Source organism: Gracilinanus agilis, chromosome 1, assembly GCF_016433145.1.
Source record: "Gracilinanus agilis isolate LMUSP501 chromosome 1, AgileGrace, whole genome shotgun sequence".
NCBI classification, from domain to species: domain Eukaryota; kingdom Metazoa; phylum Chordata; class Mammalia; order Didelphimorphia; family Didelphidae; genus Gracilinanus; species Gracilinanus agilis.
This window is the reverse complement of record NC_058130.1, coordinates 225,419,057-225,443,629: the sequence shown is the minus strand read 5'-3', so window position 1 is coordinate 225,443,629 and position 24,573 is coordinate 225,419,057. Positions and strand designations below refer to the sequence as shown.

Below are 24,573 nucleotides of genomic sequence, written 5' to 3'. Positions count from 1 at the left end.
CTCTCTCTCTCTGTCTCTGTCTCTCTCCTATCTTTCTGTCTCTTTCCTCTCCTCTCCCTTCATCTCTCTTCTTCCTTTCCCTCTCCCCTTCTCACTGTCTCTATCTTTTGTAAATGACTTTGAATCTCTCAACATCTCTCTTAGCTCTCTTCTCTCTTCGCTCTCTTCTCATACCTCTCCCATTATCTCTATTTCTTCTCTCTGTCCCATTTGTCTGTTTGTCTCTTTCCATCCCACTCTTTCCCTGCCATTCCTGTTCCTCCATCAGTCCCCTGCCCCCACTCCCAGATGGTCCATTACCACTCTCAAGTTTGCCAGCTTCCAGGCCAGAGGCAGTTTACCCATCATGTGCCACTGGTTCATTTTGCAATTGTTTTCATTAAGTTTCCCTGCACAGGAACATATGAATTTTGTACATGAATAGTTTTTATCCTGGGTAACTTTATGTTACGCTTTCGCTTCCCATCTGCCACCCCATCTGTGCTACCTAACCACTACTTCTCCCATGCCAGAAGGAATGAGCCAAACTCAGGAGGTGGAGATGACGCGGTTGACAGAGCCTGGGGTGCCCAACTCCTTAAACTTTGACCAGCTCGAATGGAATGGAGAGGAGTGGGAGCCTGCTGGAGTAAAGTTCACCAGGGTCAGCTCAGCTCTCCCATTCTGCGTTACTGACTCCCTCTTTGCCCATCTTGGTGGAGGATCCTTGAGCAAGGAGGAGTGGGAAACAGTTTTCCCTGTTTCTTTATCTAGAACATAGGAATTTTGTTCATCTATGGACTTCAGAGTTAGGGAAACAGTTGTTGTACTGAAATCTGCCATGGTTTAACCATATATTATGTTCTGCTCTGGGTGACACATTTCAGAAAGGTCATCGATAATTGGTGGAAGTAGAAAGGTAGGAGGTTACTCAGTGAAGGGTGGACAAAAGGGTGAGAAACGAAGACTCCCCAATGAGCCATTTGTTTCAGCCAGGTTACCTAGCATTTCTACCAGCACTGCTACCTCAGCTCAGGCTTGTGCGCCACACGGATAGTGGCAGGATCTTGTAGGTGTAGTCCCCAAACATAAGGTGGGCTGCCTGACATTGTCTGTCTAAAATCATAAATTGCCCAAATGAAGGAAGACTGCTAACGGTGGGCCAGAGGAGAAACAGGGAGGAGTTGAAGGAACTAAGTAGGTTTAGGCTCTAGAAAATTAGAGAACTAGCACCCACGATGACAGATTCAAGATCCCCAAAATTCTTGACAGGCCAAAACATTTGGCCTAAACCAAGGAACTAGAATTAAGTGGGGATAAATGTAGGGTTCTTCTAAGTAGGTTGGAAAAGTTTGCTTTATAAGTACAATATGGAAAAGACATGGCTACCCTTGATATTTTATCTGAAAATGATTTGGGAGTTTAGGTGGACTATGAATTTGGTATGAATCAACAGTATGCAAAGATGTGGCAGCCAGAAGAGCTAATATGACTGAGTGATGTCTAGCCTCAGACACTTCCTAGCTGTGTGACCCTGGACAAGTCACTTGGTACCCATTGCCTTCTCTTCTGCCTTTTTACCCTTCTGCCCCATTACCACTCTTCTGCCTTGAAACCAATATGCAATATTAATTCTAAGATGGAAGGAAAGATTTTTTAATAAGAGAGAGGAAGGAAGAAGGAGAGAAAAGGAAGGAAGGAGGAAGAAAGAAAGAGAGAGAGAGAGAGAGAGAGAGAAAGAGAGAGAGAGAGAGAGAGAGAGAGAGAGAAAGAAGAGAGAAAGAGAGAGAGAAAGAGAGGAAAGAAAAAGTCTAAATAAAAAGACAGCATTATGTAAAGTGGAGGAAGTCTGGAGGACCTGGGTTCAAATATGGCCTCAGACACTTCCTAGGCAAGTCACTTAGCACCCATTGCCTCTCCCTTACCATTCTTCTGCCTTAGAACCAATACACAGAATTGATTCTAAAACAGAAGGCAAGAGTTTAATAAAAATAAATAAATGGAGTGGTGGCCTCTGGGACTCAGATGATTGTTCTCAGTGTTGTGCCTGGGTTAGATCACATCTGAGGCATTGTGTTCAGCCCTGAATATCTCGTTTTAAGAAAATCATTGAAAATTTGGAGTGCATAAAGCAGAAGGCAGTTAGAAGAGTAAAGATCTCAAGTTTGTTCATATGAGGATTAACTGAAGGACGGGGAGCTGTTTAGCCTAAGTAGACTCAGTCCAGGGTGAAGAGGAGGGTGTTAGTACCTCTCTCAGTCCTTGATGGTCTTTCACATAGATGAGAGATTAGATCTCTTCTCCTTACCTTCAAAGGGCAAAACTAGGAACAGCAGAAAAAAGTTCGAGCGAGGCAGATTAATAATAGCTAACGTTTATAGAATGTCTACTATGTGCCAGGCATTGTGCTAAGTTTTTTACAGTTCTCTCATTTGATCCTCACTATAACCCTGGGAGGTAGGTACTATTATCATTCCCATTTTAGAGATGAGGAAACCAAGGTAATCAGAGGTGGTGACTTGCCTAGGGTCACACAGCCAGTAAGTGTGTGAGGTCCCATTGGAACTCAGGTTTTCCTAACTCCAGGTCTAGCATTCTCTCTATGATATACCTAGCTGCCTCAGGTGGCAACGTAGGTTAAGGAAATATTTCCCAACAATTAAAGCTATTCCAAAATTGAAAGAACTGCCTTGGGGGAAGTGGTGGTTTTCCATTTTTGAGGCAGCCTGAGGATACAATGGATAGAGTTGCTGGACTTAGAATCCAGAAAATCTGAATTTCAGTCCTGCCTCAGGCACTTACTTAGAATAATCCATTTAAATTCCTCCAGCCTCAGGGGAAGCTATATAGCTTAGTGGATAGAATGCATGATCTCCAGTCAAAAAGATCTGAGTTCAAATGTGGCCTCAGATGCTTCCTAACTGTGTGATCTTGGGCAAGTCACTTCCCCCCAATTACTTAGCCCTTGTTGCTCTTTTAGCTTAAAATTGATACTAAGATAGGTGAGAGGTTTGTTTGTTTTTTTTTAATTCCTCTCAGCTTCAGTTTCCTCATCTCTAAAATGGGAATAATAATAGTTCTCATTTATAAGGATTAAATGAGATCATGTAGAAAGCACTTAGTAAACCCTGAAGTACTATATAAATACTAGCTATCATTATCATCATTATCATCAAAGTCATTATGATTAGAGGTATTTAAACAGACACTTGACTGACTGTTTTGCAGAGGGGGATTAGATTCAGTGTCCTCTTCTACCTTAACACTTTATGCTCCTCAAATCTAATAAGGCCCCACTGGGTTAGAACATTATAGTTCCATGGAAGATCTTTACTATATGCAGACCTGACCTTAACAGGAGACACTTAAAATGCTTTAAAAAAAAAAAAAGCAAGAGCTAGTTCAGAAGCTTAGAGCTAAAGGAGACCTTAAAGATGGTCTCCATTTTACAGATAGGGAAACTGAGGTCCAGGGAGGTTTAATAACTTATCCCAGGTCACCCTGATAGTAAGGGGCAAAACTGAGTTTCATACCATAAGACCAGTGCTCTTTCCACAAGTCCATACTGCCTTAGCAGTGACTTGTGGGGAACAGAACTATTACTAGGAGACTCCTAGTGTAGAAACTCAACTCTACTCCTGCAGGCTGGCAACTTGATTTAAACTTAGAGTGTCAGAAAACTGCCTCAAACCTTGAAAAATTAAATGGCTTGCACATGACTTCTCAACCATGACATGTCAGAGGCAGAACTTGAACCCACATTTTCCAATTTGCCCTTCAAATAAAATACAAAATCCGTTTGGCATTTGAGGTTCCATTCTTCTTTTTTAAAATCCTTACTCTCTAGCTCAGTAACAATCTAAGATAGAAGAACAGCAAGGGGTAAGTAGACAGGATTTAGTGACTTGCCCAGAGTTTGAATTCAGATTTCTTTCAGATTTGAATTCAGGTCTTCCTGACACAAGGGCTGGCTGACTATCTATTGTGCCACCCTTGTTGCCCTTCAATACCCATCTTTCATCTCTCTCTAGCTTGCCTTCCCAAGGTTATAAGATATTGATCTCATTCATGATCTCTTCATTCCAGTCAAACTATAGGTTTCCTCACACACCACAGGTTATCTCCCAGGTTCTGTGCCTTTCCAAGGGGGCTTTCCACACTCCCTTCTCTTCTATCTTAGAATTCCTAAATTATTTCCAAGCTCAATTTAAGTGCCAATTACTGCACAAAACTATTCCTGACTTTCTCAGTTGGCTGCTAGTTGTAATTGTTGTTCAGTCTTCAGTTGCGTTCATCTCTTTCACTATTCTGTCCATGAGATTTTTTGGGGGGGCGGAGGGCAGAAATACCAGAATGGTTTGCCATTTCCCTCTCTAGTGGATTAAGGCAAACAGAAGTTAAGTGACTTGCTTTAGTTCACACAGCTAATAAGTGTCTGAGGTCACGTTTGAACTCAGGTCTTCCTTACTGCAAGTTCAGCACTCTACCCACCGAGTCATCTATCTTCCCTCCTCCCAAAATACCTTACATTTACATTTAAATATATTGTGTATTTGTTTTTATGTATGCATGTTGTCTTCCCTAAGAAAATATAAGTTCACTGAAGGCAGAAACTGCTCTATTTTTGTCATTGTCTTTCTAGCACTGAGTACATTGCCTGGCACATAGGTGTTTAATAATCCTGATTGATTTATAGACTCTTGATTCCAAGGCAGATCCTTTATCTACTCAGCCACACAACTTCTTAACACTCAGTTGTCATAGTATAATAGAAACCTAGTTGGTTGGAACTCAGGAGATTCCAATCCTAATTCCAGTCCTAATTTCTAGCCAGCAATATAATCGTGGAGAAATTACTTCCCTTCTTTTTTTACTCTCTTTATTTAATTTTTTCCCATTTATTCATTTTTAAGTGAATAGTCTTATATAACCAAAACCCCAAAACATATGCCCAAATAAACTAAAATGAAAAATCACATGCTTCCATCTGCATTTTTGCTCCAACAGTTCTTTCTCTGGAGATGAATAACATTCTTTGTCATAAGTCCCTCAGAATTGTCCTAGATCATTGTATTGCAGAGAGAGACAAAGTCTATCACAGTTGATCATTCCATAATATTGCTGTTACTGTGTACAATGTTCTCCTGGTTCTGCTCATTTCACTCTGCATCAGTCCATGTAGGTCTTTCAAGTTGTTTAGGAAATCCTCCAGTGCATCATTCCTTAGAGCACAACAGTATTCCATCATCATCATATACCACATTTTGTTCAGCCATTCCCCAATTGATGGACATCCATTCAATTTCCATTTCTTTGCCACCACAAAAAAAAGCAACTATAAATATTTTTGTACAAACAGATCTTTTTTCCCATTTTTTAAAATCTCTTTAGGATACAGACCCAGTAATGATATTACTGGATCAAAAGTTATGCATTCTTTCATAGCCCTTTGGGCATAATTCGAAATTGTCCCACAGAATGGTTGGACCAGTTCACAACTCCACCAGCAATGCATCAGAGTCCCAATTTTGCCACAACTCCTCCGACATTTATCACTTTCCTTTACTGTCATATTGGCCAATCTGATAGCTGTGAGGGGGTACCTCAGAGTTGTTTAAATTTGCATTTATCTAATCAAAAGGGATTTAGAACATTTTTTCATATGGTTATAGATAATTCCTCCCTTTTTAAGGCCTCAGTTTCCTCATTTGTTAAATAAAGGGGCTGGAATAGATGACCTGTATAGGGGTCTAACAATTCTAACTTTCTATGATCCTCTATGTTCTTGTCGTTTCCTTACCTAGAAATGCAAGTTCTTTGAGGTCAGGCACTATGTCTCCTGACTCATCTGTATTCCCTAAGTGTCTAGTATGTATGTATGTATATATTTTATGTGTTCTCTGTAAAGAGTATTAACCAAGGTGATATTATTGAATGGCTATCTCAAAGCACAGGTCTAAGACACTAGCTTTATGATAGACTTGATCTAGAGTTTAAAGGTTATTCTTAATGTCTACATAGCTACATTCCTGGAACCAGATTTTGTCTTTGTCTTGATTGACAGGGCTATGTTTAGGATTTGGGAGGAAGGAAGGTCCTATGGAGCAGCTAGGTAACTCAGTGGATAGAGAGCTAGGACTGGAATCAGGTGGACCTGAGTTCAAATCTGGCCTCAGCCACTTCCATTTTTCCTCCTGTAAGTCACTTTACCTCAGTTGCCTAACCCTTGCCACTCTTCTTTCTTGAAATTGATACTAAGACAGAAGGTATAGGTTTAAAAAGAAACATTGGCTTCAAATCTTGCCTCAGATACTTCTTAGCTGTGTGACTCTGAGCTAGTCACTTATTCCCCATTGCTTAGCCCTTGCCACTCTCTTGAAATTGATACCAAGACAGAAGGTAAAGATTTAAAGAAAATATTGGAACCAAATCTGTCCTCAGACACTTCCTAGTTGTGTGACCCAGGACAAATCACTTAACTTCAGTTGCCTAGCCTTGCCACTCTTGTATTAGAATTGATACTAAGAAGGTAAGGATTTTTTTTTTTTAATGGGTTCAAACCTGGCCTCAGTCACTCCCCAGCTGTGTGACCCTGGGCAAGTCACTTAATCCCCAATTGCTCAGTCTTTACTGCTCTTCTGTCTTAGAACCTATTAGTTATAATATTGATTCTAAGACAGAAGTTAAGTGTTTAAAAAAGGAGAAGGACGGGGAGGAAGAGAAGAAGAAAAGCTCTGTATTCAAGGTTGCCTGGGAGATTTCCATATTTCAGGGCAAATCTTCAATTCTTCCTTTAACCCTTGACATAGAATTTTGTAAGAATTTTTGTAATCTACTCTCAAGAGATTGTCATGAAGAATAGGTGTTGGGCAAGAATCTAGAGAGCCAACAAGAAGCTCAGGTCCCTGGAACCAGCTGGAGCCCCTGCTCGAGGGGGATTGAATCCTCAACAGAGAATAAACATTTCTCTAGGCTCAGACCTTTGGCCCAGAGACTCTATCCCCACCCAGAGTTAGACAGAAACAAGAACTTTTCAGCATCCAGAAAGTCGGGTTCTCTCTGAAATTGACAGCATAGCTCGTGTTGACTCCAGAGCCACTCCAGTGAGGACTCTTTCCCTCTCTGAACCTCCAAGCAGTAGCATGAGCTTTTGGCAAGCCCCATACTTAGCAATCTGTCCCCACTTGGGCAATTTATCATCTTAGACAGACAATGTCAGGCAGCCAACCTTATGTTTGGGGACTGAGATCGCACACCTAACAAGATGCTGCTACTGTCCACGTGGTAGGCTGAGCATCTGAGAGCAAAAGGAGGGGTGGCAGTGTGGGGAAAGTGGTAAATAATATAAAAATGCTCACTTCGGCAGCACATATACTAAAATTAGAATGATACAGAGAAGATTAGTGTGACCCCTGTGCAAGGATAACATGCAAATTCATGAACTGTTCCATATGGAGAAACTAGGTGGTGCAGTGGATAGAGCACTGACTTAGAGTTAGGAAAATCTGAGTTCAAATCCAGCCTCAGGCACTTAATAACTATGTGACCCTAAGTGAGTCTCATAACCCTGCTTACCTTAGTTTCCTCATCTGTAAAATGAACTGGGGCAGGAAACGGCAATCACTTCGTTATCTTTGCCAAGGAAACCTCAAATGGGGTCACAAAGAGTTGCACATGACTGAAATGACTGAAAATGAAAAATAAAATAATCTGGATGAGAAGTTCTGGGCGAAGAGCTATAGTGGGAATTAGATTTTTCCTCCTGCAAGCACATTAAACAATTAGATGAGACTTAGAATGGTGGTACTTCCCAAATAGAGTAATGGCATGCCACCCAGGGTTGCTTAGTAAAATTGTTCTAGAGTGCCAGGGGTCGCCCACACTCAAATGCTAAGTGGAAACAATCCCCTGGAGAATAAAACATTCCTTCCTGTATGAGCTTGGAACCCTCTTAAAAGTTCATAACCAAGAAACAAATAGGAGACTTTCATACCAACTGCTAGTCAATTAGTATTGAAGGTGAGCTAGCAGGGACAAGAGGACAGCTAAGGGGTATAGTAGATAAAGCCCCAGCTTTGCAGTCTGGAGGACTCATCTTCCTAAGTTCAAATCTTGTCTCAGACACTTACTAGGTGTATGACCCTGGGCAAGTCACTTAAACATTTGACTCAGTTTCCTTATCTGTAAAATAATATGGAAAGGGAAATGGCCATCCATTCCAGTATTTTTGCCAAGAAAACCCCAGATGGGGTCACAGTCAGACACAACTCAAATGACTGAACAACAATAAGCAGAGAAAATAGCATACAAAGTTTAGGAGAGTAAAACAAGTAAATAAGGAGAGTTTAGGACCATCAAATTAGAACTGGAAAGGATCTTTGAGGCCATTGAGTCTAAACTCATAATTTTACAGATGAAGAAAGAGAGGCCCAAGGAGATTCAGTAATTTGCCCAAGGTCACACAGCTAATGTCAGAAGTTGCATTTGAACCCAAGTCTTTCTGACTCCAAGTTCAGAGCTCTCTCCACCATCCCACCTCTGAAATAGTCATGGAAATACATGGTTTTCCTTGATTCCTTTCCTTGCACTTTTAGTGTTACAAGCTTTTAAGACTAAAAAACATAATAGGAAAAATATATGGGACAAGGAAGAAAGAGACCTAAACTCTGAAAGAAAATTCTTAACTACACTCAGCGATAATCTCAACATGTGACTCCAAGCTAATCGCTCTGGGCCATAGGTAACTCAATTATAAAATGACAGAATTGGATTGGGATTCCTTCCATTCCATCTCCCAATTCTAGGCATTTTCACTAGCTGTCTCTCATGCCTGAAATACTCTCCCTTCTTATATTCACCTTTTGGCTTCCCTGGCTTCCTTCGATTCTAGCTGAAGTTCTTCCTTTAAAGCAAGTATTTCCCGACCTACCTTTATTCTAGTGTCTTTCTTCTAAGGCTACCCCCAATTTATCATATCTAGATATAGATATATCTGTACCTAGGGAGGTACAGATATATCTAGATATAGATATATATCTTGTTTGTACATAGTTGCTGGCATATCTTCTCCCTTATGAGACTATGAGCTCCTTGAGCAGAAGCTTATTTTTTTTCTTTTGGTTTGTTTTTTGTTTGTTTGTTTTGTTTTATTTTTGCTTTTCTCTATATCCTCAGCACTTAGCCAAATGCCTGGCACATAGTAGGTGCTATACTTTTTTTTTTTAAACCCGTATCTTCCATCTTAGATTCAGTACTGTGTATTGGTTCCAAGGCAGAAGAGGGATAAGGGCTGGGCAATTGGAGTTAAGTGACTTGCCCACAGCCCCCTAGCTGGGAGGTGTTTGAGGCCAGATTTGAACTCAGAATCTCCACAGAACCACCTAGCTGCCCCCTATACTTTTTTAAATTAAATTAATTAATTTGTTTGTTACATTAAAATTCCCAAGTATCTCCCTTCCTCTCCTCTTATGTCCCCTCCTTAGAGAAGGCATATGGTAGGTACTATATTGTTAGTAATGTTAATTGACTGGTTGACTAGTTCCATTCATCCAATGGGTTCTCTGTAAAAGCGTGCTGATAAAAGTGGAGAGGAGAACTTAACAACAACACTTTTCTAGTCAGCAATTGGAAATAGGTCTCTTACAAGGGAATCAGACTGATCAAGTGATCCTTGGCCTTTTAGGGATCTGGATGCTCTCTCAGCACTAGTGGTAAACCTACTGTTTAATCACTGGCTATTGAAAATGGGACAGATCCCAAAGGCCATTTTGACCAGCATTCCTGCTCTGTGTAGGAATTCCCTCTCAGACATTCCTGACAAGTGGTCATGAACAGCCTGTTCTGGAACATGTCCAGCAAGAGAGACTATCTGATGCCCTTATTGGATTAAATCTAACAATAACAGTTTGTTAATTGTTAGAAAGCTCTTCTGTGTTTGCTTTTAAGGATCTGTAGTTTCCCTGGTATGATTACTTTCACCAATATGCCTTGAAAACCTCTCTGCCCCTCATTAGTGGGTATTTTTTATCGCTGTACCCCACAAAATTAATTACCTAGTAATTTATTTAATCATCTGGTCATTCATTCTGGATCTACTAGTAATCTTCTGAAGATGCACCTCTCCAATGTTAGCTAGGCAAGCTTAGGAAGCCAGATTCACAAGCTTGAAGCTAGGACTGTATTTAAAACTTTTCTAACTTGGTAAAAGGAACCACCTGTTGTCACATTGGAGAAAGCACGTAGCCTATTGTTAGGAAAACTCATCCTCCTGAGTTCAAATATGGCCTCAGACTCTATGTAAGCCTGGGCAAGTCACTTAACATTGTTTGCCTCAGTTTCCTCATTTATCAAATGAGCAAAAGGAAATAATAAACCACTCCAGTCTGTTTGTCAAGAAAACACCAAACAGGGTCACCAGGAGTCAGAAACACCTGAAACAGCTGAACAACAATAAAACTTGATAAATCCATTAGGTAAAATCCAGAAATTATTGGAAATGCTGGAGAAAAACCATATACGTGTAAGGAATGTAGGAACAACTCAGTCAGTCAGTCAATTAGAATACACAGTCCACTGGCATAACCTTCAAAGGATTCCCTCTGAAGGATGAAATATCCTTCAGAAAAAGAATTTAGTATAAATCTTTCTTAGATGATAATAATATTATATTAACCCAAGATTTGGATATCTTTGAATTTTATCTCCTGGTCATAAATAAGCATTTGGGAATTGAATCTGGCCATGTGATTTCATTAATGTAGAGAAATCCCAGATGAGGGAGACATTCTCTACTGCTGCCTCCTGGCACATTGTCTGTAACTTATTATTTTAGAGCATTACCTATAACACCTAGAAGTAAAAGGATTGGCCCAAGGTTATTCTGTTAGTATATGTCAGAAATGAGACTTTAACCTGATTCTTTCCACTTCTGAGTCTAGTTTTCTACCTACTGCACCTCCTGTCTTGCTCTTTTAAGGGAATAATAGAAAAATTTCTTGCCCCACAGGGCAATGCTCAAGACTTCTCAAACCCACCTTACTCTTCTCCTGGCTAAATAACCCTCGTTTCCTTCACTGTTCATCTTGTGATAGAACTTCCAGTTTTCAGGCCATTCTGGTCCTTTTCATTCATACAATTTACATTTCATCAGTGCCTTCTTCTCGAGTGGCTCCCAAGGGTCACTAGGTAGCCCATTGTAGAGAGCGCCAGGCTTGCAGTCAGGAGCACCTGGGTTCAAATTTCACCTCAGACACTTCCTAGCAGTGAGACCTGGACAAATCACTTAACCCTGATTGCCTAGCCCTTACTGTTCCTCTGTTTTGGAACTGGTAACTAAGATAGAAGGGAAGGGTTAAAAAAACAAACAAACAAACATGGCGCCCAAAACTGAAACCAATACTCCAAACACCCAACCGCCACTATCCTTCAGGTACTCTAAAAGAGAAGAATTGGATAGAGTTAGAGGACTTTATGTCTATTTAGGCTAATGTAACTCTTTTGGCCTTCTATCCCAGCGCCCTCAAGGCTTGTCATCAACAATTCATTGAAGGTGACTGAACGGAAATCTAATCCAAAGGGTGATTCATAGTTCAGTGTATTGTGCAGCTCTGACTTCTGTTGATTAGAACATAAAACTTCTATTAGTTTAAGTTCTCATTAGGCTTTTTGTTTTGTTTTGTTTTAGTAATCTCCTTTACAGTATTGGCTCCTACTGAGCTTGTGGTCAATAAAAATCACCAACTCATTTCCCATGAAATGTTGCCCAGGCAAGCTTCATGCATCCTATCGTTGTGCAATTGATTTTTAAAATCTAAATGCAGGGCGATAGGTCTATTCCCATTAAATTTAATCTCGTTGATTTGGGCCCCATTTTCTCTAGCCAATGGAGAGCATTTGGAATCTTGCTTCCATCAGACATTGTATTCAGTAACCTTCCTAGTTTTGTGTCTTCTATGGATTTGATAAGCATGCTGTTGTCAGTCAAACCACTCATCAAAATATTGGTGGGGTTAAGGTCAAGAACATAGCCTAGTACCATGCCACATTAGAGAACCCACTTTTTTTTTAAACCCTTACCTTCCATCTTAGCATCAATACTGTATTAGTTCCAAGGCAGAAGTGCAGTAATGGGGGTTAAGTGACTTGCCCAGAGTCACACAGCTAGGAAGTGTCCGAGTTCAGATTTGAATCCAGGACCTCCCATCTCTGGGCCTGCCTCTCCATCCACTGAGACACCTAGCTGCCCCTGAGAACCCACTTTACAGTGATGCTGATCCTCATAAGATTATAGATCCAAAGATGAAAGGGTCTCTGGGGAGCATCTAACTTAACTTCCTATTTTTCAAATAAGGAAACCGAGCCTAACAGAGGTTAAGTGACTTGTCCCAAGTTCTCATAGAGAGTGACAGAACTTGAATTTGAAGAACAGAGCCACAAAATCATAGAATTTTAGAGTGGATGGAACTTGGCAACCATCTAGGCTAATCAATATTCCTCCAAGTACTCGCAGGACAAACTACCTAACATACATCCTTTACATGAAGACCTCGAGGGTATGGAATGTCTTTTGTTTTTATTTGCTTTTGTATACTCAGCACATAGCACAGTGCTTGGCACATAATAGATACTTAACAAACTTTATTGATTAATTGATCAATTGGCCTCTTTGCAATATTATACTCTGTCACTGGGATTTTAATTTGACCATAGGAAATTAGGGCAGCTAGGTGGTTCAGTGGATACAGTATAAGAGTCAGAAAAACTCATCATCTTGAGTGCAAATCTGGCCTCACACACTTATGTAACTCTAGACAAGTCACTTAACCCTGATTGCCTCAGTTTCTTCATCTGTAAAATGAGCTGGAGAAGGAAATGGCAAACTACTCCAATATCTTTGTCAAGAAAACCCCAAATGGGGGTCATGGAGAATCAGACAAGATTGAAAAACAACTGCACAAAAAATTATGCTATGGAGTCTTTAAAAACTTGTTGAGAACCCCAGCACCATGTTAGAAATAGGGAACCATGAAAGCAGAGACCATTTGGGGGTGAAAAGGAGTGCCAGAATTGTTTTTTCTCCTTTTTTCTTGGTGCTGTCATCCACATTTGTTCTGGTATTTTTAAAAATAACCCTCATTTTCTGTCCTACTAACAATTCTAAGACAGAGAAGCAAAGGCTAGGCAAACAGGGGTAAGTGATTTGCCCAGAGTCTCACAATTAGGAAACATCTGAGATTTAAACCCAAGTCCTCCCTTTTCCAAATCTGGTACTCTATTCATTGAGTGGATATCCAATATCCTGATTTTCTTTTGGACTGAATTTCTTTATCAACCTGCTCCTTTATATTATAAGGAAACCCCTTGGGGGCAGCTGGGTGGCTCAGTGGATTGAGAGCCAGGACTAGAGATGGGAGGTCCTAGGTTCAAATCTGGCCTCAGACACTTCCCAGCTGTGTGACCCTGGGCAAGTCACTTAAACTCCATTGCCTACCTTTACTGCTCTTCTGTCCTGGAGCCAATACACAGTATTGACTCCAAGATGGAAGGTAAGGGTTTAAAAAAAATTAAGGAATCCCCTTTTTCTAAGGGTGCAAAGGAATTAAATCTATATATGTATGTTTATAGGCACATATGCACCTATAAACACCACATTTTTTCATGTGAGATGCTTCCTCACCATCCACATCAGGGACTTTTCTCCTTCTCCTTTAGATGTTCAGGAAATGCAATAATAACCCCTTTACTTGTTTGGTTTTTTTGAAGTTTACATATACTATCCTGTTTGGTTCTCACAATAACTGAGGAGGGGAGTATAGCAAATGGGGCAAATATTCTCTCCCAATTATAAAAGAGGAAACCGAGGCACCAATTAAACACATGATTTCCCAAGGTCCTCTACAGCTAGTTAGGGATGAACCTAGAATGGGAGGTCTCTTTAATCTTACTTCAGCGCTGTTTCCTCTGTTCCACACCTCCTTGAAGCTCACCAGTGTTTGAGCCTGCGGTTTCCTAAGCTGGCACGGGCTCTGTGGGCCAACAGACATACCACCCAGTAGCGGCAGGAGTCTGAAACGGCTGCTTTGTGCAAACCGTTGTTCGCAAGGGGTTATAGGAAGCACTCTAGTCATTATGCTGTTCACAGTTTTGTTTGCATCTGGTAGCAAAATAAACACTTCCCCAGCGCTGTTATTTTTCAGCACTGACAAGAGTAGATGCCTTGTGGAAATGGAAAGAGTGGCTCAGTTCTTGCAGAATGTTCTGTGGTCTGTAAACACTGACATACCTTTCGGAAAGGTGACTCCTGTAAGGCTTCTCAGATCTTAAATAGAGAGTAATTAATTAATTGGTTGATTGATTGATTAGATGGGCCCCTAGAGATGCTCTTCAGTGCTTTATTCTGACTTGGGCTTTCATTCAGTTATGAGAACAAAGTTGAGTAAGACCCTATCTTTGCCCTCAAAGAGTTTACCTTCTAGTACTAGGTGGTAAGGATTTAAAGACCACAGAACAAAACAAAACTTACTTTCATATATATATATATATATATATATATATATATATATACATATATATATATACACACATACACACACATGTATATATATATATATATGTATATTTTAAAAACCCTTATCTTCTGTCTTAGATTGTATTGATCCCACAGCAGAAATGCTATAAGGGTTAGGCAGGTGAGGTTAATTGATTTGCCCAGGGTCACACAGCTAAGAAATATCTGAGATCACATTTGAACCCAGGACCTCCTGGCTCCAGGTTTGGCTTTCTATCCACTGAGCTCCCGTCCTTACTCCGTCCTTACTTTCAAGGAGCTTATGTTCTCTCATGAAGAACGATGTTTACATATATAAGTATACGCAGAATAAATATAAAAGAATTATGAAGATGGCAAATATAATATAGTTAGGGCAGAACTGAGGAAACCTGTAAGAAAGTGTGAGTGTCAGAATTATTATCCCTATTCTATAAATAAGGAAACTGAGGTTCAGAGTTATCAAGAGATTTACTGAAGGTCACATAGTTAACAGATGCCGAAACCAGGATGGCACCCATTTACAGAGACCAAAACCTAAAGCCTTTTCTTCTGATAAGCAACTATCACCCAGCAGCGAGGTGGCACAGTGGATAAATCCTTTGATTGGGAATAAAGAGGACCTGAGCTCAAATCCAACCTCAGACATAGACCAGCTACCTCCCTGAGTCTCTCCCCAGATACTTTTTTTTTTAATGTTTTGTGTATCAACATCTTGAGAGAATGGATAAAAGTTATCAGTTGCTGGTTCATGTTTTAAGTCTTTGCCAGTGTGGGACTTCACCTTGGGCAAGTCACTTAACTTTTGCCTCAGTTTTCCCAACCATTGTGTCAAAATCAAATAGAAATAAATCCCTGGGGAGTACATGTTGACTTAGGAAAATCACAAATTGATAATATTTTTATTTTTATGATTTTGTTAAATATTTGCCAATTACATTTTTATCTAGTTTGGCTTGCACTCCTTTGAGGGTAACTTTTGCCCTGGGGTCCAGGTTTTGACAGCTCAGCATGGCATGACTATTTGACTCATGTTAAGATGCAGGGGAGATTTTAAAGGGAACAGAAGTCATAGAAGGAGGGGGGGGGTAGATATGGAAACAGAGAAGGGCTGCCTTAATGATGCTGGAATAATTTATGGGCAATTTGTACTTTTTGGTGTCTGGGGTGTTTTCCCTAATACAGTTTGACCTGGGTTTTATTGTTTTGTTTTGGTTTTGTTTTTTAACTTTTACCAGCTACCTCCTTGAGTCGTTGCCCAGGGTCAGCAATGTGGGGCCCTTCCAAAGTATCGGAATTGGAACAAAATTATCCTGATTTACTGGATTGCACAGCCACTGTTGAACAGTACCCTTTCCATTCACTCAGTATATACCATCATTAAGTACTAAATTGTAGGCTTTTTTGGCTAGATGAGAATCTAGAGGAAATCAAGGGAATAATTTAGCAATCAAGAGGGAGGAGTCTTGAAACAAAAGACTCAGAGCCCACATGTCAGTCTGGTCAGTGCCCTGTTCTAAGCAGGAGGTCCTTGGGTAAGATCCCAAAGGGCCCATGTCCAAAAACAATTTAATTTTAGATACCTTTATCCTGAAGGGCACAGATGCTCATTTGGTTTAAAGAGAATGTAGGGCTCAGTAATTTAAATTTCGTTTCTGATTTAGGCATGTATAATGTGATCAGCTCTTCTCTTTGTGTTGAATGGAATAGTCCTAAATGTACTACAGGGACTCACAATACCCTTGTTTCACACAAAAAAGTCTGGGCAGCCTTGGGGCATCCAGAGTCCTTACCAGAAGCCCCTTCATCATGTAAAACCACTTATTCCATCCTATCCCATAAGCCCAGAGTACAATCCCACTTCTCTTAACTCTGATAATATGCTTTGCCTGAACCATTTATTTGTTCTTTATTATGTGTCTTATATACATACTCGTGTATGCTTAACAGTGTTGTTGTTTTTCAGTTTTTAAGTCATGTCCAACTTTTCATGACCCTATGGACCTACACATACCAATACTTTCCATGGGGTTTTCTTACCAAATTGCTAGTGTTTTCCCCTTTCCTTCTTCCAGTGGATCAAGGCAAAGTGACTTGCCCCAGGTCACACTGCTAGAGAGGGACTGAGGTTGGATTCGAATTCAGGTCTTCCTGACTCCTGAGTCCAGTCCTCTATCCACTGAGGCACCTAGTTGCCCCTTAGATACGAATATAAATACACACACATATACACACATTTTATTGGGTAGGGAGAAAGATGGAGAGAGAGAGAGAGAGAGAGAGAGAGAGAGAGAGAGAGAGAGAGAGAGAGAGAGAGAGAGAGAGAGAGAGAGAGAGAGAGAGAGAGAGAGAGATTGAGATTCCTTATGCTATTGGTGTGTTGCTAGGCAAGGTCAGGAGATCACACATAACAAAGAAATGCTGCTAGATCACTCCCTATAGTGATCAAAGTAAATCCCAGTATTCCTCCTGGAACCTGATGGTTTGATTAATGCTTAATTATTCCCCTGGCCAGCAAGCACAGTCTTTTATAACATTTTCTTCATTTAACTTCGGTGACCAGACTGCTCCCCTCTCCCACATTTCCCACACAGAGTCACCATTCAGGCATCTCATCATATACTCAAATATGAGGATAATTTTAAGGATCAGATAGCCAGTACTACTGTAATTTAAGAAATAGTGAAAGTGAGGAGTGGCTGGGTTGCTCAGTGGATAGAGAACCAGACCTGGAGACAAAGAGATTCTGGGTTCAAATGTGGCCTCAGACACCTACTAGAGTCCACTTAACTCATATTGATGAGCCTTTACTGCATTTCTAGTTTGAAACTAATATTTAGTATCAATTCTAAGATAGAAAATGAGTTTAAAAGAAAAAGAATTGATGAAAGAGATCCTCAGAAGACTTATATGAACCAAATTAGAGGGAAGGGAATAAAACCAGAGGAACATTTTATACAATAACATTTCTGTAAAGACAAACACTTTAAAAGACTTGGGAACTCTAACCGACACAATGGCCAATTGCAATTCCAGAGGATTCATGTTGAAATATACCATGTACCTCCTAACAGAGAAGTGTTGGACTCAAAATATAGACAGAAGCTTTTTTTTTTTTTTTTTGGACATGGCCAATGGGGGAATTTGTTTTGCTTGATTGCATATATTTGTTAACAGGGCTTCATTTTTCTTTTTCAAATTGGAGTTAGAGGGAGAGGTGGATTTTCATTAATTTTAAAAAATTAATTCAAATACATCCAGCTGCCTCCTATGCTGTAAAATGATTCTCAGTCTTTTTTTTTTATCTCTTGACTTACCCCTAACCAATACTCAGAGGCTCCCAACAGAATCCAAAAAATCCACAATTTTATGACAGAAATTTTTCTGTTTTGCTTCACACCTTAACTCTGGACTGTCAATCTAGTTTTGTTTTTGTTTTTAAGAAAAGCAAAAAAATATCCTAGTTTATTGATAAAGAAGTGTTTGGTGTTTTTCTATTAAAAGAGATGGGTTCTAGGTAATTATCTCTTACCTCTCCCTATGGGATTAGGAGAGAGGTCTGTGGAGTTTGTTTTTGTTTTTCCTGTGTGAAGATAACTGGCTCGTGAGGGAATAGAACTGGAGGTATGGCCAACAGGATGGGCAGGGTTAGCCAATTGTTCTTTCCCTGGTTTAAGAGATGGAGGCTGGTTCCCATGATGAACCAACACAAGCTTCCTCTTGACTCTCCTGCCCTAAATCTCAGCTTAACCTGCCCCTTTCTTGCTGTATCTTCTGGTTATGAATCCTTGCTTCCATCATGGTCCAAGTCTCTATGGCAGCCTGCCCCATTTTTACTTCCTCAAACCCATTTCCTGCCTGAGCTTGTACTAGTTTGTGTTTAGCTGTCCCAATTCAGTGACATAGCTCTACCTCATTCTACCAGTAAAACTTCCGTCATTGAATACAACATAAATTAATTGACTTTAATCTGTGCCATACCAATCAAACTGTCAAAAGTCTACTTTATGGTACTAGAAAAAAATAATGGAATTCACATGGAAGAACAAAAGGTCAAAAGTCTCATATGAAATCATGAAAGAGTGGCAAAGAAGGAAACCTAGAAATACCAGATCTCAAACTGAACTACAAAGCACTAGTCATTAAAACAGCTTGAAGCTGGTTATGAAGAAAACTTCTGTCAATGCCCTCAAGACCATTTGCTTCCCTGAGAAGGTCTTTTGGAATCTTTGAATTTAATTGCAACCCTGAAGGGTACTATCTACCCTTTTCTTATTATTCCTGGACTCTTCCCTTGATCCAGGCTAATGTAATAATAATAGTAATAACAAAAACAATAAATAAGTAATATTTAGAGGGCTTGCTTTAAAGCTTGCAAAATCCACTAAAATTATTATCTTATTTGACCCTCACAACAACCCTGGGAGGTAGATAAAATCTCCATTTTACAGTTGAGGAAACCAAGGCAGACATGTTAGTGACACATCGAGGATCACATAACTGCTATTAGGTTTCTGAGGCTGCATTTGAACTCATTTCCTAACTCCAGACCCAATGCTCTATCCATTACTGATACCCTAACATGTCTGATGTTGGCCTCAGGAATTCTATACTCTAACCTACTAAATTTATCTGCTCAAGTCATCTTTCAGTTGCTTTGGATATATAATGCTATATAGTACAAATCTTTAGCATTTCAGTATTCCACATTAATCAGAAGGTAGAAGACAGATGCAAAACAATAATGATAATTTTATTTTGTACAAGGGTTTTATAATTTTATATATAATATTTATATTATAGGTTTCCCTTCCACATCATTTGGAGTTAGGAGCATGATGCCCCCATGAACTGGAAAATCTGGGGGCAGCTGGATGGCTCAGTGGATTGAGAGCCAGACCTAGAGATGGGAGGTCCTAGGTTCAAATCTGGCCTCAAATCCTAGTTGTGTGACCCTGGGCAAGTCACTTAATCCCCATTGCCTAGCCCATGTTGCTCTTCTGCCTTGGAACAAATAAACAGTATTGATTCTAAGACAGAGGTTTTTTTTAAATTTGCATAAAAATTTTTGGCTCTCCCTTTTACCAGAGAAGTCTAATTTTTTTCTTTTTCTTTCATAGGGTGTTTACATTAAAAGAAATTGTGCATATATATGCCATTAAGAGATAAAATATTATTATGCAATTTTTATATATAATATGGATTTCTGAGTTTCTAAATTTTTTCTATGTTGTCTCCTGGCCTGTGAGTGTCATTTGCAGCTTCTGCAAAACTCCCCAAAAATTCTTATTTAATTTCTTATGCCGACTCATGACATATTGAAACCCCAGTGTAGAAAGTTACAATGTAGAAGGGATACCTATATATATTTCATATAATTTTAAAGTCATTTTTTTCAAAACCTCATTTTATTTCTGAGTTCATTTTATCCTTTTCTGTAACTACTGGGATCTGTTTGGCTTTTGAAGCCTTTCACAAGCAGGCTCCAACTTATCTTTCCAATGTTACTTTATATCAGACATTCGAAGGTCCAGTCAAACTGACCTTCTTCATGTTCCTCAAATAGGAGACTCCAATTCCCATCTCTTTGCCTTTGCTCCAACTGTCTCTAGGCTTGGATTGCACTCTCATTTCACTTTTATCTTTTAGAATTCCTAATTTTCTTGAAAGCTAAGCTCAAACACTTTTTTTTCCTTTCTTTTTCTTTAAACCCTTGATTTCTATCCTAGTAACAATTCTAGGACAGAAGGGCAAGGGCTAAGCAAAAAGGGATTAAGTGATTTGTTCAGGGTCACACAGCTAGGAAGTATCTGATGCCAGTTTTGTACCTAGGTCTTCCCACCTCCAAGCCTGACACTATCCATTGTGCTACCTAGCTAGTCCTTTCCTGATTTCCCCCAGCAATTAGGGCTTCACTCTACCCTACCACCAAAATCTAAATACTTATAAATATACATGTTATTTCCTATAATAGAATGTAGGGGCAGACTATATTATTTATCTCTTTTTATCAACATTTCCTAACAGTGTCTGATACATTGTTCAATCACATCCGACTCTTTGCAACCTCATTTTGGGTTGTCTTGGCAAAGATACTAGAGTGGTTTGCCATTTCCTTCTCCAGCTCATTTTACAGATGAGGAAACTGAGGCAGAGTTAAGTGATTTTCCAAGGGTTATATAGCTAGTGCTTGAGGGCAACTTTGAATGTAAGAAGATGAGTCTTCCTGACACAAGGACAAGTGCTCTATTCATTGCACCATCTAGCTTCCCCATAATAGATGGCACATAGTAGATGCCTATTAAATACTTCTTGTGTGGTTGGTTGATTCTAGTAACCCTAGAAGGTATTCAAGGTAGGTAAAAGTTAGTCTTATTTCACTGTGGGGAAACTGGCCAATAATGAGATTAAAATGAGTTGCTTAAGGCCACACCTGGAGAAGGAAATGAGAAACCACCCCATTATCTTTGCCAAGAAGACCCCAAATGGGGTCAGGAAGAGTTGGACATGACTGAAAACTAACAGAACAACAAAAAATCAAGGCCAGACCATCAGTCAGTTGGCAACCTGACTAGACAAGAACCCATAAACTAGAACCCATATCTCCAGCCCAATGCCTATCCCACTAGACCAGGGGTTTATTAATCCTTTTGTTTTAATCACCCTTGGCTATTATGGACCCCTCTTTAAAAAAAATGTTTTGAAGTATATGAAGTAAAACATATAGGATTACAGCAGAAACAATTTTACTGAAACAGTGATAAAAATCTAAAAAAAAAAAAATTTCAGGGCCCCCAGGTTAAAAATGCCTGCACTACATTATCCTGTTTCCCTACCTGCTTCTTCCTTTAGCCTTTTATCCTTTCTGCACTGTCATGAAAATACGGGGCAGGGGAGGAGTATAGAGATGAGAAAGGCAAGGCAGAGATGAATGGATTGAATTACTAAATGCATCTACATCCAAGAAACTGGAGAGTTAAAAGGCATTGAGCCCCATCGTACTGCCCACTGTAGAGAAGCACAGATTCCCAGCCATAACAGAGAGGTTTGGGGATTCAGATTTTGCATTGACTCAGAAGGAAAGAGGTGATCAGGGTCCAACATAGAGCTGCCTGCCATGTCTACCCTGTGTTCCTACAGAGAGAGACTTCTCTGTGGGTTTAATTGTGTTCATCAGTCAACATTACTTGGCAAACCAGGCTGGAGGCACAAACATTGCTCCCCCTTTCTCAACATAATTACACTCTTTGGCACGTTAGACTCTGGTTGAAGGCCAAACAATTTTTGATTACAAAGTCAATCTTTGTTTAAAAGTTTGCAACCCTGGGGAAGTTTCCAACAAGTAAGTTTTAAACAAAGCATTCTCCGGACACCTCTGGCTAAATAGTCCCATTAATACAAATTGCTTTGCTGTGATATAGTGTAACTCGAAATGATTAGAGCAATATCTAAGAATGGTGGTTCATTGAGAATGATGGCACGCTCTAAAGAAGAGTCTCTTGCACCATGAATTCTGCTGGAAGGACAATTTGTGTCACCGAAATGGACAGTGTCTCCAAGACCATTCTTCAAAGGATCATAGCTATAGAGTTGGCAGGGACCTTGGAGGGCTTCCTACTCCCTTATTTTGCAGCTGAGCAAACTGACACTCAGAGGGATTAAATAGCAAGTAAATGTTTGAGGCAGGACTTGAAACCAGAGTTTCCTGACTCCAAGGCTGGTGTCCTATTTACTATACCAGACTGGGTTTGTTGTTGTTGTTCAGTAATTTCAGTCATGACTCCATTTGGGGTTTTCTTGACAAAGATACTTGAACAGTTTGCCGTTTCCTTCTCCAGATTATTTGGTAGATGGGGAAACTAAAGCACACAGAGTTAAGTGACTTGCCCAGCGTCACATAACCAGTGAGTGTCTGAGGTCAGATTTGAACACAGATCTTCCTGACTCTAGGCCCAGCTCTCTATCTATCCCCCATACCACTTAGTTGCCCTCTGCCTAGTTTTGAGCCTCCTTCAACCACGAGAGCTCTCAGAAATGTCAGTGATTGATTCAGAGATGCAGGAACTGTAGTTAAAATGAAGATCTGCAGCATATACATAATGACAATAGCAATAGCAAACATTTATATAGTCCTCAAAAAATTTCCAAGTGGTTTTTACATATATTATCTCATTTGATCTTGACTAACACCTTGTTAGGTAATTTATTATTATCTCCATTTTACAGATGAAGAAAACTGAGGCTAGGAGAGTTTAAGTGACTTGCCTGGAGTCTCAATAGGTATATAAAAAAAAACCACCCCTACAACTTATTCCCCTTCTTCTTTCTCCCCTTCTTTTTGGCATTTACTTATTTTAACCACATCTGGCTTAGATGGAAATATTTGAGGAAAGAGTATAATGTACTCCTAAAGATACTTCTGTTTCTCACTTTATTTCTCCATTTCTCTTTCCTTCCTCCCACCAGCTCCCTTCTCTACCTTACTTCACCCCTATCTCAAAGATGAATTGGTCAGTTAGGACAAAACCTTTTAATAATACAGAGGAGACCTTTAATGTTGCTAAGGCCCCAGTAGCGATTTATATTTCACTATAATATTCTCAGAGCTTTCCCCACCTGGTTTTTTGTTTCCCTTTCCTTTGAAGATTGTGGGCACCTTTTCACCTAATTGCCTGTGGTAATGAGGAAGGCAGAGGCCTTTGTATAAAAATCTGTGATGAAAGAGATGGATGAATCAAATAGAAAAGAAACTGGTTGCCTTTAATCTATAATTGTATTAATTTAAAGTTAATTCCTTCATTGGCATAATTGGGGCTGGAGGTGGTAGGAAAGGGAATCACTTCAATCTACCCACTGTTGGAATATAATTGAAAGGGCTTAAGAAAGAGATTTTCACTAAGAAATAGATGCTGTCCCTAGCATCATCAAATGATATCAACTTGGATAACTCAAATTCAAGGTCCCCAGGTCCCCAAGATTTTTAGGGACAAAAACCCTTTAAATGGTAGTGATGGGCACAGAGACTGCTTTTCTCTCTATTGTGAATTGGCTAATCAGCCATTATTGTCCACTGTGGATGCAGCAGCATAACTCGGAGCCATTGGTGCCTTCATAAATATTCAAAGGTTGACAAACATGTTTTTATTCTGCACCAAATCCCTTTGTTGTGATAAACCTAAACCATCTATCATAACTGGTTCTGAATAATTAAATAGCCTTGGGTTTTTCATAATTGGCTAGACAAAAAAAAGTTTCATCTTTCCCTGTTCAGCCAAAAATGTTGATGGACTCAGAAAATTTTACTCATTTATTTACTCTCTTTTGAGCCCTACATTCTAGCTTGTATATAGCTCGAGCACATTCCTTGGTATCAAAAGCTCCCCTTCCTTAAGGGATTCCATGTAAATTTTGGCACTTGTCAAATGTATTACCTTGACTAGGTCTTAGGTGTGTCTTTATCGCTCCTAAACAGATTTTCCAACAGGATATCAGAATCGGGGCTATTTTTCTGTTGTTATTTTGTTTTTATTTAATGTACATTCCCCAGTAAGCCTCTGAAAGCTCAAACCCCTGGGCAAATATACTAATTACTGCAAGGTCCCTGGAAACCATCTGGTCCACAGCCATCATTTAACAGAAGAAGAAATTGAGAGCCTAGTATAGTGAATTGGCATACAGCCATGCTCAGTAAGTAAGGAGCAGAGATGGGATTTGAACCCTCATCCTTCTGATTCTAAATTTAGTGTACTGTCTGTGACAGCGACCTGTCCAGCTTCTTAATGAAGCCACCCTTTGGATATCAGCTCTCAGGGCTTAGCGCTATTGGCCTACAAGGATTCTGACATCTGTAAACTCAGCAGACACTTTAGACACAAAAGCTGACCCAGACAGGGAAAAGGAAGGCTAAAAGAAGCAGGATAAAAGTCAAGTAAACTATATAAAGATGGCAATGATGAACTTTTAGCAAAATCCAAATTTAATTCATCCATTACTACCACTATTCCCTTCCAACAACCCTGCACATCCTAAGATGAAGAAGGGCATACCAC

General features: G+C 39.8%; 1 protein-coding gene and 1 non-coding gene across 3 annotated transcripts in view; both read left to right on the top strand.

Annotated features, from left to right (window-relative positions):
- Positions 1–24,573, top strand: part of XYLT1 (xylosyltransferase 1) — a 435,908-nt gene that overhangs the window by 312,449 nt on the left and 98,886 nt on the right. The window lies entirely within an intron of this gene.
- On the top strand, positions 7,330–7,436 carry LOC123232711. The gene has a single exon (XR_006505233.1). It is a non-coding gene; the product is annotated as a U6 spliceosomal RNA (small nuclear RNA).